This window comes from Nycticebus coucang, chromosome 11, assembly GCF_027406575.1.
Source record: "Nycticebus coucang isolate mNycCou1 chromosome 11, mNycCou1.pri, whole genome shotgun sequence".
Classification (NCBI taxonomy): Eukaryota; Metazoa; Chordata; class Mammalia; order Primates; family Lorisidae; genus Nycticebus; species Nycticebus coucang.
Window position 1 is genome coordinate 74,789,220 of NC_069790.1, and position 17,686 is coordinate 74,806,905.

At 39.9% G+C, this 17,686-nt stretch overlaps 1 protein-coding gene across 1 annotated transcript in view; it reads right to left on the reverse strand.

Moving 5' to 3' along the window:
• The window catches only part of FBXL13 (F-box and leucine rich repeat protein 13), a 266,364-nt gene that overhangs the window by 172,405 nt on the left and 76,273 nt on the right, over positions 1–17,686 (reverse strand). The gene's annotated exons all lie outside the window — the stretch shown is intronic.

Here is a 17,686-nt window from a genome sequence, read left to right on the forward strand (position 1 = left end):
ATAAAAAAAATCTCCATGGCCTCAATCTTTATAAAGCCAGAGTAGTAATAAAGACGGGGTCTCAAACTATAGTTGCTTGGGAGAGAGAAACAGTGGATGGTTGCTGTTTTTCCCAGAAAATGGGTTTAAACTTCTCTGGCTATAAAGAGACAAAAGAAGGTGGTGCCTGTGGGTCAGTAAGTAGGGCGCCGGCCCCATGTGCCGAGGGTGGTGGGTTCAAACCCAGCCCCGGCCAAACTGCAACAACAACAAAAAAAATAGCCGGGCATTGTGGCGGGCGCCTGTAGTCCCAGCTGCTCGGGAGGCTGAGGCAAGAGAATTGTGTAAGCCCAAGAGTTAGAGGTTGCTGTGAGCCATGTGACACCATGGCACTCTACCCGAGGGTGGTACAGTGAGACTCTGTCTCTACAACAAAAAAAAAGAGAGAGAGACAAAAGAAAAGTCACCAGGCTCATACAAAGCTGATACAGTAATATCAGCTGTAACAATGTTTACACATTGTGTAACAATGTTTCAGTCAATGACAAACTACAAATATGATAGCATAGTCCCGTAAGATTATAATGGTGCTGAAAAATTCCTTTTGTCTTTTTTTTTTTTTTGTAGAGACAGAGTGTCACTGTACTGCCCTCGGGTAGAGTGCCATGGCGTCACACGGCTCACAGCAACCTCTAACTCTTGGGCTTACGCGATTCTCTTGCCTCAGCCTCCCGAGCAGCTGGGACTACAGGCGCCCGCCACAATGCCCGGCTATTTTTTGGTTGCAGTTTGGCCAGGGCTGGGTTTGAACCCGCCACCCTCGGCATATGGGGCCGGCACCCTACTCACTGAGCCACAGGTGCCGCCCCTAATGATGTCTAACCATTGTAAGGTTGTAGTGCAATTATTCAATTTTTTGTAAATTTAGTATAGCCTAAGTGTGGAGTGTTCATAAAGTACAGTAGTGTACAGTGATGTCCTAAGCTTTCACATTGACTCACCATTCACTCAATGATTCACCCAGAGCAACTACCAATTCTGTAAGCTCCATTCATGGTAAGTGCCCTACACAGTTACACCATTTGGTTATCTTTTATACCATACCTTTACTGTAACTTTTCTATTTTTAGATACATAGATATTTATCATTGTGCTATAACTACCTATAGTATTCAGTACAGATACATGATGTACAGGTTTGTAGCCTAACAGCAATAGGCTATACCCTCCAAGTTTATGAAACCACAGCATAGAACCACTGTTTACTCAATGGCAAAATCACCTAACAACACTTTTCTCAGAATGTATTCCCATCATTAAGGAATGCACAACCATAATTATAAGAGAGGGGGAGGGAGAAATCCAGGATTACAAAAGAGTTAGAAGAAATATCTACCACTGGCAAAACAAAAACTAGGGTACCCAGCCTGAGATGAAAAAGTGAAGTATCTCAGGAATGAAAAAACAAATGTTCTCACTTAAGTGGGAAAACACATGTTCTCACTTAAGTGGGAACGAAGCAATGAGTACGTGAGTAGGCATTGTCATACAGAGTGGCACAATGAACACTGGAGACTCAGAAGTGAGGAGGTTAGGAAGGGGGAGGAGAAATTACCTATCAAGTACAATGTACACTGTTCAGGCGACAGGTACAGGAAAAGCCCTAACGTCACCACTATACAACTCATCTGTGTTACAAAAAACCATTTTGTATGCTTTAAACACACTAAAGTAATTTTTTTAAAGGAAATGAAAATAAAAATCCCCCCAAAGAATTTGTAAGCAAAGACTAGCTATCATGTGTGTTGGGATTTGAATTTTAATTACTTGTGGAATCTAATTTGGACTTATAACCTTTATAATGGATTTGATATATTAACATGCCACGAGGTTTCAAATAGGTAATAACTCTGGGACACTGGCATAAATAAATATCATTTTCTCTAAAGAGATACTCAAGCCAGGACTTACAGGATTCCCACAGATTAAGCCCCCGTCCCCCAAATATGAGCTCCCAAATAAAAACTACAAACCATATGAGGAAAAGAAACTCCAACAAGAGTCAACAGAAATGAAAACAATAATTTTATATTACAAAATTGTCAAATATTGACTCCAAAATACATGATAAAAACAAAAAGAAAAGTAAAACTTTTTTTTTTTTTTGGAGACAGTGTAGGAAACCAGATGATTCAAGGGAAGGACACGCAAGAGTTAAGCTTTGAATACGCTGTTTAACTATAAGGAACACCTGTGATATAACATCTTGATAACACCTTGGTGATAAAGGCATGGGGAAGGGATTTGGCTCTCCTTAGCAGGACAGCACAAGGGCACGAGTGTCAGTGCTTGGCAGTCTCCACACCTGTGGTTTAAATAGCTACAGGATCATTTCTACAAGTAGCTGCAGGAGAGGTCAGTCCGGATTCGGATCATTTCTATTAGAAGCTGCAGGAGCGGTTAGTCCGGATTGGTTCATTCTCTCACAGACTCCCTCACTCTAACTCAGTGGTTCTCAACCTTCCTAATGCACCACCCTTTAATACAGTTCCTCATGTTGTGGTAACCCCAACCATAAAATTATTTTCATTGCTACTTCATAACTGTAATTTTGCTACTGTTATGAATCATAATGTAAATATCTGATATGCAGGATGCATTTAGGCAACCCCTGTGAAAGGGTTGTTCCACCCGAGACCCACAGGTTGAGAACGGAACTGTTTTGCCCCTCCTGCTCGTAGAGCACCTACCCAGTGCCCTTCTACGAAGACTGCTAAGATTCTAAGATTCTCTCTCCTACTGTTTCTCTGTCTCTCTCTCTCTCCTAAGACGAATTGCCCTCCCACACCTAAGGTGAGTTGATCCTGAGCAAGGTAGCACAGGGATCTGCGTCCAGACAGGCTGGGGCTGGCGACCTGACATCCAGAGCAGAGATGGCGGGGATCCCCAACAGAGTCTCACTTTATTGCCCTGGGTAGAGTGCCCTAGTGTCATAGCTCACAGCAACCTCAAACTCTTGAGCTCAAGCAATTCTGTTGCGTTGGCCTCCCAAGTAGCTGGGACTACAGGTGACCACCACAACATCTGGCTATTTTTTTTAGAGACGGGGTCTCGTTCTTGCTCAGGCTAGTCTCAAACTTGTGAACTCAGGCAATCCACCCACCTCTGCCTTCCAGAGTGCTGAGATTACAGGCATGAGCCACTGCACCTGGCCCTGAATAATAAAATTCTTGAGAAGGATGTTGTCAAAAGAGAATTGAGGTCAGGCCCAGTGACTCACACCTGTAATCCTAGCATTCTGGGAGGCCAAGGTGGGTGGATCGCTTGAGCTCACAAGTTCAAGACTAGCCTGAGCAAGAGCAGGACCCCCATCATTAAAAACAGCCGGTCATTGTACCAGCTCCTGTAGTCCCAGCTACTTAGGAAACTGAGGCCAGAGGATCACTTTAGCCCATGAGTTTGAGGTTGCTGTGTGCTATGACTCAATGGCACTCTACCAAGGGTGAGAAAGAAAGGTTCTGTCTCAAAAATAAAAAAATAAAGAGAATTGGGCAGATATATTAAAAAAATAAAATTCCTGGAAAATAAAAATAAAATTATTAAAATTAAAAAATCAATGGAAGAGTTAGCAGATATAACTCAGCTAAAAAGAGAGTCAAGAAACTAGAATCTCTAGCTAAAGAAATGACAAGAAGATAAAGTGTAGGAAAATAAAGTAAGGAAAAATAGAAAGGATGTTACAGGCACATTACATAACATTGTGGGTGAGTGGCTCAGAACTTCTGGGTTCGTCTTGGGACTTCCCCTTCAACTTTCCCCAGGGTCAAGAACCAATCAGTCTTAAGAAACAACCAATAATCAGGAGGTCTGAAAATAAACAGACCTGGATGGTGCCTGTGGCTCAGTGAGTACCTAGCGTGGCGGTTCAGCCCCGGCCAAACTGCAACAAAAACAAAAATAGCCGGGCGTTGTGGCCGGCACCTGTAGTCCCAGCTACTTGGGAGGCTGAGACAAGACAATCATCTAAGCACAGGAGTTGGAGGTTGCTGTAAGCTGTGATGCCGCAGCACTCTACCGAGGATGACAAACTGAGACTCTGTCTCTAAAAAAAAAAACCAGTTGGCAGCGCCTGTGGCTCAGTGGCCAGGGCGCCAGCCCCATATACCAAGGGTGGCGAGTTCAAACCCACCTCGGTCAAACTGCAACAAAAAAAAAATAGCTGGGCCTTGTGGCAGACACCTGTAGTCCCAGCTACTCGAGAGGCTGAGTCAAGACAATCGCCTAAGCCCAGGAGTTGAAGGTTGCTGTGAGCTGTGACACCACCGCACTCTACTGAGGGCGATAAAGTGAAACTCTGTCTCTAAAAAAAAAAAAAGAAAAGAAAAGAAAAAGAAAATAAACAGACCTCATTGGCCGGGATGGGTTAGGGGTGATGGTCAGGATACACACCCAGCACTCTCCACCTTTCATCGGCAATCCTCGCTTGGTCCGTGTCTATGCGAAAGCCTTCTTGCTATTAAACCAGCGCTGATGCCCACTCTTTGAGTCTGGCTCTTTCATTTCGAGCTGTAACACTTGCCACTGCCGCGGAGGCCCTCCTCCCATTCTTGGGACAGAGAGGCCAAAGAACCTCACATCTCATCAGAACATGAAAAGGTCCAACATACATTTTTATAGAATTTCCAAGAGGGAACAAAGAAAATGGAATCAAAGCAAAATTTTAAAATACCACAGATTAAAATGTTCAGAAATGATGAAAGGCAACAATTGTCAGATTCAAGAAGCCTGTAATCCTAGCACTCTGGGAGGCTAAGACAGGTAGATTGCTTGAGCTCAGGAGTTGGAGACCAGCCTGAGCAAGAGCAAGGCCCAGTCTCTTAAAAATAGAAAAACTAGCCAGGCGTTAGTGGCAAGTGCCTGTAGTGTCAGCTACTCAGGAGGCTGAAGATGGTTTGAGCCCAAGAGTTAGAGGTTGCTGTGAGCTATGAAGCTACAATGCTACCACACTAGCCTGGAGCAACAGAGTGAGATTCTGTCTCCAAAAAAAAAAAAAAAAAAACAGCACAAAGAGTCCCAAGCAGGAAAATGAAAAGATATTCATGGCATTGAGAGTGCATGTGGCAAAAATACTATAGGGCCAACACGACACAGCTGGCCTGGTTGGTTTAGGTCCTAAGTGACCTTTACCTCCTGTCTCCCATTCTTTTTTTTTTTTTTTTTTATTGTTGGGGATTCATTGAGGGTACAATAAGCCAAGTTACACTGATTGCATTTGGTAGGTAAAGTCCCTCTTGCAATCATGTCTTGCCCCCAGAAGGTGTGGCATGCACCAAGGCCCCCGCCCCACCCCATTCCCTCTGTCTCCCATTCTTATTGTTTTGTAAATTTAGCTCCCAACCTAAAGATGCCTATCTTGATTAGTTTAGGTGGACTGATTTAGGAGATTAACTTTTGAATTGGAAATGTTATAATAGATCACTGGGTTATGCTGATTATTATTTAAAATAAGGGTTAATGAGGTCTTCACTTTGAACTTTTATGTACAAAACTGTAATTTTGGAAATGGAACAATAGAACAGTCTTGGAGAGGGTACTCTCACTGTTCTCCAGAATCATCAGCCTTCTGACAGTTTGGTGGCCCTATTTTCATCTCTGCATATTGGCTGAAGTGACTGGGGCTTCTTTGTCCAGTAACAGCATTATAGTGAAACTTCAAAAGGCCAAAAACAAAACCAAACAAAAAAATCTTAAAGGCAACTACAGACAGATTACCTATAAAAGAATGTCACTTAGATGGCAAAGATATAAAGCAGAAGTGAGCAGAAAATAATTATCAATCTTTCATACCACATGCAAGTAATACAGCTCAAGAATGGCCATTAAGATACTTTGGCCAAGCACATTGGCACATGCCTATAGTCCCATCCACTCGGAAGGCTGAAGTGCAAGGATTACTTGAGCCTGGGATTTGAAGCCAGATGGGGCAACACAAGGAAACCCCTGTTCACAGCAAAATAAATAACTAAATAAATAAATAAGACACTTTAAGACAAAGGCTAAGAGAGTTTGCCACCAATAGACCTTTCACAAAAGAACTTCTACAGAACACTGAAAACAGAAGATGTAAAATGCAAATAGTAGTGATGGGCAAAGAATTTAGTAAGAATGTAGGTAGAGTGACTACTTATAAAATAGTATAATGATGACTAATGTGAGAATATAAAAAGGTGAGGCAAAAACACTAGATAATAATGATACTGTAACACTGGAGGGAGTAATCAGAGGTAAAGTCCTCTAAATTTAGATTATTATTCAAGAAAAAAGTATTGATGTTAATTTATTTCTTCTGGCCTTATTAGTAAATGCATGAGTTAAAAATATTTAAGAGTAACCAGTAAAATAGTAGAAATCAAATATATGTTTTCTAAAACATGAAAGTAGAGAATAGGGGGTAGATTTTAAAACTCAATAAATAGGGTGGGTACAATGGCTCACGCCCATAATCCTAGCACTCTGGGAGGCTGAGCCAAGTGGATTGCCAGAACTCAGGAATGCAAGATCAAGCTGAGCAAGAGTGAGACCCCATCTCTAAAAATAGCCAGGTGTTATGAAGGGCACCTGCAGTTCCAGGGAGGCTGAAGCAAGAGGATTCTTTGAGCCGAAGAGTCTGCCGTTGCTATGAGCTCTGACGCCAGGGCACTCTACCAAGGGTGACAAAGTAAAACAATGTCTCAAAATAAATAAAATAAAACTCAATAAAGGAAAGAAAGGAGGAGAAAAGAATATAAAAAGATAATAAATAGTATAAAATAAAATTGAGAAGAATGAATACAAGTATATCAATACTTACAATAAATTTAACAAAATTCACAGGTTGGAAGACAAAAATTATCCCCAGTAATGGTTTTTGCTTTAATGTTTCCCTGACATTAATACAGCTATCAGCCTTCTTTTTAATTTTATTTTTAATTGACAAATAATAAATGTAATATATTTATGGGGTACAATGTGATGTTTTGACATAGGTTTACAATGTGACCTATTAAATTGGGTTAATTAACAATCCATCATCGTAAGCATTTCACATTGCATATCAAATCAGTACACTGAAACCCATAAATGCATCAATGTATACAGTTATGATTTAATAAAAAAAAATCCATCACCTCACATACTTTTACTTTTTCTTGCAAAGGACACACTTAAAATCTTCTCTGCCATGCACAGAAAGACAAATACTGCATGACTTCTCTTATATGCTGAACTCACAGAAGGAGAGAGTAGAATAATAGTTACCAGATTTCCTTTCATTTGCATTCACTTTATATTGTATTTTAGGTAATTTTTTTTTAAAGTTTCTGATACAGATGACTATATAATAATTAATAAAAACAATTTATGCAGACCTAGTGGCTCACACCTGTAATTCTAGCACTCTGGGAGGCCGAGGCAGGTGGATTCCTTGAGCTCAGAAATTGGAGACCAGCCTGAGCAAAAGCGAAACCCAGTATCTACTAAAAATAGAAAATCTAGCTGGGCATTGTGGTGGGCATCGGTAGTCCTAGCTACTCAGGAGGCTGAGGCAAGAGGATCCCTGAACCCAGGAGTTTGAGGTTGCTGTGAGCTATGAAGCCATAGCACTCTACCCAGGGTCCCAACAGAGTAAGATTCTATCTCAAAAAAAAAAAAAAAAGAAAGAAAACAATTTACTAGAGATATTTAACTATCCTAAATGTGTAAGCACCTAATAAAATAGCCACAAAGTTATAAGGAGAAGTTGACAAATCCGCAGTCATAATGAAAGATAATACCAAACTACCTCAAGAGCTGACAGACCAATGTGAGGCAATAAGCTTACTTGGATTTCTCAGCACTCCCACAAAAATCTCCAGCCTCCAGATATCTATATAATATAAAGCTAAAGAATGTTTAGCCTTCACTTCCACTACAAATATTTTACTTTGTAGATTAGATCTGTAGCCATTTGTCTAGTTAATTGCTCTATTCCAAAAGGATAATAAAAGGTCTCTTATCTCCCTAAGAAAGTCAAATGGCTATAGCCTGGATTAGTCACATTCCTAAAGTGCCAGGAAGACCCCCACTTTACAATTCAAAGAGAAAATGGGTCCCAGGACTTTGAAGATACCTCTAGGTCACAAAAGCTAGAGATACTAAAACTTATCTGGCCCTTGGAGAGATGTATTACAAGAAGGCCTGCCTCTCTCTTTTACATGTAAGCATTCTTGTGACCTCTATGGGTCCACCCAGATAATCTGGGGTAATCCCCCATCTTTAATTTACTGACATCTAAAAGAACTGTTGAGTCCAGGAGCATCACTTGAGTCCAGGAGTTGGAGGTTGCTGTGAGCTGTGATGACACAGCACTCTACCCAGGGCAACAGCTTGAGGCTCTGTCTCAAAAAATAAAAATAAAAATAAATAAATAAATAAACTCTTGCCATGTAAGGTAACATATTCTTAGATTCTGAGGATAAGGATATGGATATCTTCACGAGGACTAATGTCCTGCCTACTTCATACTATACAAGGAAATAATAAACACTCAATTTAAGAGAGTAATTACCGGGCAGCGCCTGTGGCTCAGTCGGTAAGGCCCCGGCCCCATATACCGAGGGTGGCGGGTTCAAACCCGGCCCCGGCTGAACTGCAACCAAAAAAAAAAAAAATGGCCAGGTGTTGTGGCGGGTGCCTGTGGTCCCAGCTACTCGGGAGGCTGAGGCAAGAGAATCGCTTAAGCCCAGGAGTTGGAGGTTGCTGTGAGCTGTGTGATGCCAATGGCACTCTACCGAGGGCCATAAAGTGAGACTCTGTCTCTTAAAAAAAAAAAAAGAGAGTAATTACCTCTGAGAGAAGAGAATGCAATCAGGGAGGCTTTAGTTGTACATTATGCTTTATTTCTTAAACTGTATGCTGAGTGCACAGTTGTTCATTACTTTTTATGCATATCTGAAATACTTCATTTTAATGCCCCACTCATGAATAAAATATGTACAAATAATTTAATTTACCAAGGAGGTGAAAGATTAGTATACTGAAAACTATAAAACATTGCTGAAAAAAATTAAAGACCTAAATAAATGGATAAGCACCCCACGTTTGCAGATTGGAACACATAATAATAACAACAATAAAAAGAACTGAATTAGAATTTTAAATCTGTCTATAAATAAACACCAAACTAAACACAGGCCCAAAGACTTTTACAAGAGTATTTTATCAAATATCCAAAGAATAGATACTATTAACAATGAAAATACTAAGATATGGATACCACTCAAAGTAATCTATAGATTCAATGCAATCCCTATCAAAATTCCAAAGGTTTTCTTTGAAAAATTGGAAAAGCTGACCCTCAAATTTGTATGGAATTGCAAGAGGTCCCAAATAGCCAAAAATGATTTTGAAAAAGAACAAAGTTGGTGCTCTGAAGTCCAATGTATTTAATAAAAAAAAAAAAAAAACTTTGAGGGCAGAGCCTATGACTCAAAGGAGTAGGGTGCTGGCCCCATATGCTGGAAGTGGTGGGTTCAAAACCAGCCCCGGCCAAAAATAGCAAAAAAAAAAAAAAGTTAAAAAAACTTTGAGGGCTCACACTTCCTAATTTCAAAACTTACCACAACACAGCAATCAAAACCTTAAGGTATGGAATAAAAATATAGACCAATGTAATAGAAGGACATTATAAAAAGACATTACAAAATCAAAGGACATTATAAAATAAAAACTTCACTTTTTGTCTGCAGGTACTGGAGAAGGAAAAAAGATGCTGGCAATTAAAACAGCCATTGAAATGACCCAAAAGTCCTGGAAAGGTGGATGAAGTAGCCTGAGAACTGTACTTGTAGTTTTATACCTGTGCTGCACTTACAGAGTATTTTTGAAGAAAGAGGAAGTATTATGATTGGTCTATGTTCCGAAACATAAACTCACCTAGAAAAAGCAGTGACACAGAAAAGCAGTAGAAGTATAGGCCAGTGGTCTGAGAGTGTAGGTGACAGAACAAATGAGTTGCGCTAGAACAACTTAGACCACGGGTGAAGCAGGAAGCAAAGCTCTAAGGACAGCACACTGCACTCAACTAAGACATAAAATCCCAGATGAGAGCACCTCTAAGTCCTCTCAACACACTGAAGTAAACAGGAGAATTAGGAGCACAACTGCTCATGGTAGACTGAGCCTTGATTCACTTGGCCTTTAATCCAAAGTCATCACTACACCTGTGAAGGTTACTGTTTTTGTTTCCTAGGGCTACCATAACAAATTACTACAAACTGAGTGGCTTAAAACAACTGAAATTTATTCTCTCAGTCTGAAGGCTAGAGAACTGAAATCAAGATGTTGGGGGATAGTGCTCCCTCTGTAATCCCCATAGGAGAATTCTTCCTTGTACCTGGTGGTGATTGCTGCAATTGCTTGGCTTATAGCTACATCTGAAATCAAGATGTTAGGGGGTCAGTGTTCCCTCTGAAGTCTCCACAGAATTCTTCCTAGCACCTGGTAGCTGCTGGCATTCCTTGACTATAGCTATATCACTCCAGTCTTTGTATCTGTCATCATATGCTTTCCTCCTGTGTTTATCTGTCTGCCTGTCCCTCTCCTTTCTCTTGCACAGACACCAGTGATTATATTTAGGGCCCATCCTAATTCCATATGAACTCAACTAAGTATGTCTGAAAAAATCATATTTCCAAATAATAAGATCACATTCTGAGGTTCTGGGTGGGTAAGAATTTTGGGAGGACATAATGCAACCCAGTAGCATTAGCTAACTTCTCTGATTCTGTTTACTCATCTGGAAAATAATTATCTTTGATGAGATAACTCCTAAAGATCTCTTTAGTCTCTAAAATTTTATGATTCTTGGCCAGAGAGTTAAACCTAGACTCCCACTTATATTGCTGTTGTGTAATTTTTAATGTTAAGTCTAAAGGATTTATTTTTCCATATTGTATGATTTATTGCCAACTATGAATTCTAACGGGTATTAATTATAGCAAAAAGAACGCTCATATCAAAATGGATCTTACCCATCACCTATATGTTCAATTCTTGCATAAATGGAGACAGATTTTTTATCTTTCTTTTTTTTTTTTTTTTTTATTGTTGGGGATTCATTGAGGGTACAATAAGCCAGGTTACACTGATTGCATTTGTTAGGTAATCCCTCTTGCAATCATGTCTTGCCCCCAGAAGGTGTGGCACACACCAAGGCCCCACCCCTCTTCCTCCTTCCCTCTCTCTGCTTTTCCTCCCCCCACCATGACCTTAATTGTCATTAATTGTCCTCATATCAAAATTGAGTACGTAGGATTCATGCTTCTCCATTCTTGTGATGCTTTACTAAGAATAATGTCTTCCACTTCCATCCAGGTTAATACGAAGGATGTAAAGTCTCCATTTTTTTTAATAGCTGAATAGTATTCCATGGCATACACATATCACAGCTTGTTAATCCATTCCTGGGTTGGTGGGCATTTAGGCTGTTTCCACATTTTGGCGATTGTAAATTGAGCTGCAATCAACAGTCTAGTACAAGTGTCCTTATGATAAAAGGATTTTTTTCCTTCTGGGTAGATGCCCAGTAATGGGATTGCCGGATCAAATGGGAGGTCTCGCTTGAGTGCTTTGAGGTTTCTCCATACTTCCTCCCAGAAAGGTTGTACTAGTTTGCAGAGACTGACTTTTTATATGAAAAGTATTCTTAGAATAAGACCAAATGATGCCTTTTCTAATATGCAGGGAACTATTAATTTATTCACTAGTTCACTTAACACTTGTTTGTTAAGCAGCTACTTTTTAAGTCATACCTCATAAATGCTATAAAGTATTGCCCAGAAATATTAAAAAGGCAAGTGTTCCACATTATATTACAAAAAATATAAGTGCAATTACTATGAAACTACTTTTCTCTTAGGGAGTGGTGCCATTTATTCTATAATTAGAACAATATAATGTATATTGAGAATTTTAAAATGTTCATATACAATTACACCTGGAAAAAACAGAAAATATTTCCACATGGAACACAGGCTGTTACCAGCGTGGTACCCAGGAAGAATGTCGGCAGGGGAGTGTGGATTCCTGATTCAATTCCAGAGATAACCACTGCATGGGTTATTCCATGTAAGACGTCCTAAACCCAGAAAACTGACAAGATGGGACTTAGAATAAAAAGCAGAATTTTAAGAAAACTGTATCGGGTGGCGCCTGTGGCTCAGTCGGTAAGGCACCGGCCCCCTATACCGAGGGTGGTGGGTTCAAAGCCGGCCACGGCTGAACTGCAAACCAAAAAATAGCTGGGTGTTGTGGCGGGCGCCTGTAGTCCCAGCTACTCGGGAGGCTGAGGTAAAAGAATCGCTTCAGCCCAGGAGTTGGAGGTTGCTGTGAGCTGTGTGACGCCATGGCACTCTACCGAGGGCGATAAAGTGAAACTCTGTCTCTACAAAAAAAAAAAAAAAAAAAAAGAAAACTGTATCACTGACAGTCTATATTAGTATGAAATATAAGAATACTCAATTCTATTTGGTAAGTATAAGCACCCACTATGTGCCAGGGGACTCAGGATCTTCAGAAGGAGTAGCATCCAGTGGTCCACGAGCAAATAATAATGTGAGAAAGGGAAATGAAATCCCACATCATGTGGGAAATGGAGAAATTTAACAAAAAGAACTAAAGATGAGTGAAGAAGCCCTCCACCTCTAGTAGGAGGAGAATAAAAGAAAAAGAATTCCTAAGTGCAAGGAAGCCAGCTCTGTCCTGAGCTGAAATGGGTGACGGTGATCCATGATCCCAGCTGAGGACAGGATACAGAGGCAGCTGCAGGCAGCGTCTCCCTGGAATCTGAGACTTTTCAAGCCTCCTGTCCACTCTCCACTCCTCCTGAATCATGTGGAGATGAGTGACAGTCTTGAAAGAGACCAAGGATGACTCCTGGGATAAGGGAGACTAAGAAATGTTGGCAATCAACTGAAGCACCAAGAGCACAGCAGATATTTTCATTTGCTCTTACAAGATAGAACCTGGATCCCTGGGAGGAAATCAACAGCAGGTGGACTTTAGCTTTGTAAGGAAAGACCCTTCTGGCACGCAAGGTCTCTATTATTTTAAGAGTTTGTAATTCTCTGGTCTCCAAAACAAGCAAGCTCCCAAAGAAAAGAATTTACAAAGCTCATGGTGAGAACTAAATCAAGTTAGACTGATATTGGGAGTATCTACACATGTGATCTACACAGAGCAGGGAAGAAGGACAAAGGACTAAACTGTGGTGGGCTGACCAGGAATGGTTCCTGTCCACCGACCTTGATGGAGCAATGGGTGTGTTCCTGACCTGGGATGGAGCTATTGATTGTCAAGTATGAATTCCAACAGGATATTAATTACAGGAACAAAAAAATAAGCTCATATTGAGATGGATCCTACCCATCACCTAGATCTTAAATTCTTGCATAAATGGAGATAGACTTTTATCTGAAAGGTATTCCAGTACATGAGGATTTTGATGACTTTTCTATTATGTGGGGAATTATTAATTTATTCACCAGTTCATTTAACACTTGTTTGTTAAGCAGGTACTTTTTATCAGTCATAACCTCATAAATTTCTGTTCAAAGACATGAACTTTAAGTCCCTTAAAGTTCAAATGCACAAAGATTCAATGCTTCTAAGATTTTGTAATTCCCTGATCTCCAAGACAAGCCAGGTCTCAAGGAAAAGAACTTTGGGAAAACTAAATCTATTCTCTGGTAATAAAGCACTCCCTGCTTATTTGTTAGACTGTCTGGATAATAATAATTCATGTGAAGAGTTCTTGTCATAAAGTAGAAAACAAATAAATTCAAACACTATTGGCACTGGAAGGGGAAAAAGATACAGTAGAAATCTTCTAAATTAGAAACAAATATGCATCACAGAATTTTGTGTCTGTACACACCATCCAATAACAATAGCAAGACCTCCTTGGCAACTAGATAGCACTTAGTTTACGAGTGCTTTCACATGTATCCTGGCAAAGTAATTTACAAGGACTAAATGTTAAAGTTGCTCAGTCAAGCTGAAGGAGGAGTTTCCATCAGGTCAAGATATCTGTATTTCTTGAGGCTCGTAAAATGAGAAAAAGAAAAAATGAGAAAAATATCCCTGTGAAAGCTGATTTTCTCTTAGCTGTCAGGTACATCCCTTGGGTACCTCTACCCGGTGACTGAGTAGGAAGCCCTGTTAGTGAGTTCTGTAACCAGAAGACCATACCTCTGGTTGGAAAAATGGAAAACATCTTTATTCTTGATGTAAAATAAAATATAATAAATTAGAAATTTAATATCAGTCCATTAATACTAAAATGCCAAAGCCTATATTAGAATCTTCAGATAGGCCTGGTCCTCTGGCTAGGGACAAAAAAATGACATAGGGAGAACCTGGATCCCTGCCCCATCTTAGTCCCATCTTAGGTGGGACTAAACAAAGCAGGCATCTGCAAGAGCTGTGACTAAGGGACCAGCGAAGAGATCTGTTAGAATATGAATATATTTAAGCATTCATTAGTAATTCAGGTCAGTGTTAAGCAGCTTGGACATATGTGTTTTTAAATGTCACAGCAAATCTCTTGGGTCCATTAAATCACTGTCTACCCACTCATGTTCAATATTGGTTTACTCAAGGTTAGTATGGATGGGCTCATTCACAAACATCATGGTTCACATAAATTTTATCCCAATTATACAAATCTGAAAACTACAGATTCGAGAAATTAAATTGAATACAGTAGACCACATTGTATCTTTGTCACTTCAGGCTGCTATGACAAAACACCATAACTTGTAGGCTTAAACAATAGACATTTATTTCTCACAGTTCTAAAGGCTGGGAAGTTGAAGATCGGGGTGCCAGCAGCTCCAGTTCTTGGTGAGGGCCCTCCTTTTGGTTTGCAGATGGAAGCCTTCTCCCTGTGTGCTCACACGACAGAGAGAGGAAGCTCTGGTGTCTTCTCATAAGGGCACTAATCCCATTGGGGGGTTCCACTCTCATATCCTCAGCTTAACATAATCACCTTCCAAAGGCACTACCTCCGAATATCATCACACTGAAGGTTAAGGCTTCAATATATAAATTTAAGAAGGAACAACACAATTCAGTCCATAACACACAGTTCTCAGTGGCTCACGCCTATAATCCTAGCACTCTGGGAGGCTGAGGTGGATGGATTGCTTGAACTCAAGGGAGCCCAAGCAAGACCTGAGCCCAAGCAGACCCTTTCTCTACTAAAAATACAAAAAACTGAGGCAAGAGGATGGCTTGAGGCCAAGAGTTGGCAGTTGCTGTGAGCTATGATGCCACAGCACTCTACCCAGGGCGACAGCTTAAGACTCTGTCTCCAAAAAAAAAAAAAAAGTTATCTAGAACTGAGATTCTTACTTTAGCTTTCTACATTTAGAGCTTGTTTTCCTACAAAATTCCCAAAGAAACCATTCTCTTCTAGAATGATAGATCATTCCTGTCTGACTATAGTCCTACCTAGAACAGATGAGTCTATTTATTTATAAACACTCCTTTCAGCATAAAATTCAATTCCACCACACAAACTCTATTTTGAACATTTTCCCAAATGCTCACACAGATAATTATTGGATATTTTCCGATCATAACCTACTTGACAGTATATGAGTTCATAATTTACTGACAAATTCTGCTAGGAGATACTTGTGTCAAAATTCTGCAAACACCTTTTTTCTTGAAGGCAAAATTTGTTCAAGGGTAAAAGTCAGTTCTGTAATGAAGTCATTCTTTTCACCCGAAGTTAAAACAGAACTTTAACCAATATGAGGTCAAAAGCATTCTGTTCCTTGTTTAACCATTCCTCTTTGCACAACATCTAATGTCAAAAAATATAACAACACTTCCATTTCCAAACACATAGAGGAAAATTTAACCACATCCTATTAGAAATAAAACTCCCCAAAGTAAAATGCTTAATAATAAATCAGTCTGCTTTCTTGGCTAAATTGTACATTGCATGTAAGCTTAATCTTTTACATTTTTAAATATTGCTATAATACCTGGACTATTCTTAGCAACTATCTTGTTCTGCATACCCAAACTAAGATTTTAACTTTTAAGTTATTCCTGTTTTTAATGTATTTTAAAATATATAAAATGATAATTAGTCTAAAAATGCAACTAATATGAGCTTCTTCCCACGTATATGGATGGCTTCTTAAGGAAAAACCAATACATCAATTAATACCTAAGTTTTTCACTTTGCATTTGTCTCTTATTTCTCCAAAATTTGGACTTACTCTCAAAGAGACATGCTCCCTCTAGAAGTTAGTATCCCAGAAAGCACCCCACTATTATCTTAGTCCATTTAGGCTGCTATGGTTTGGGTGACCTACAAACAACAGAAATTTATTGCTCACATATCTGGAAGCTGGAGATCCAAGATCAAAGCATGAGCAGATTCAGTGTCTGATGTAGGACCACTTCCTGCTTCAGACACAGTAATCTTCTTGCTGTGTCCACACATGGCAGAAGGGGCAAGGAACACCTCTGGGGCCTCTTTTATAAGGGCACCAATCCTGCCCTCAAGACTTAATCACCTCCCCAAAGCATCACCTCTTAACACTATCATATTAAGATTAGGTTTCAACATATGAGTTGTTTTTTTTTTTTTGTAGAGACAGAGTCTCACTTTATGGCCCTCAGTAGAGTGCCATGGCATCACACAGCTCACAGCAACTTTCAACTCCTGGGCTGAAGCGATTCTCTTGCCTCAGCCTCCCGAGTAGCTGGGACTACAGGCGCCTGCCACAATGCCCAGCTATTTTTTGGTTTGCAGTTCAGCCGGGGCTGGGTTTGAACCCGCCACCCTCGGTATAGGGGGCCGGCGCCTTACTGACTGAGCCACAGGCGCCGCCCTCAACATATGAGTTTGGAGGAACATAAACATTCAGTCTTTAGCAACTATGTTTCCCAAATTCCATTAAAGGTCAAAATATTATTTTCAATATATGAATCCATATGAGTCTGAATCATGGTAGTTATAGCCTATCATTCAAACACTGGATCCCAGGGATACAGACAATATTTCCAAAAGTTTTCCTTAAAATATTAAAAACACTTTGGAGTAAAAGAAAATGATAATGTAGCCAAATAAATTTAGAAAATTCTGCTTAACACAAAATAAAAATATTACAAAACATCCATAAAAGGACAGAAATTAACAATAAGCATATACACACTAATAATATTTAATAAACATTGCCCTTTTAAAACTATATTCAAGGCTCAGCACCCATAGCTCAGTGGTCAGGGCTGGTGGGTTGGAACCCAGCCTCAGGCCTGCTAAACAACAACAACAACAACAACAAAAATAGCCAGGCGTTGTGGCGGTGCCTGTAATCCCAGATAGTTGGGAGGCTGAGACAAATGAATCACTTAAGCCCAAGAGTTTGAGGTTACTGTGAGCTGTGACACCACAGCACTCTACCAAGGACAACATAGTGAGACCCTTTCTCAAAAAAAAAAAAAAGAAAGAAAAAGAAAGAAAACCTACATTCTAGAACTTTTTCTTTAGAACCTTTTGTCCCAGAAAGACACTGACGTTAACCATTTACTGTGGATCTCCTTTTTTTTTTTTTTTCTAATGGAAATTATTCTACCAGTTTTCAAAATGTCACATTACCCATCCTGGTTC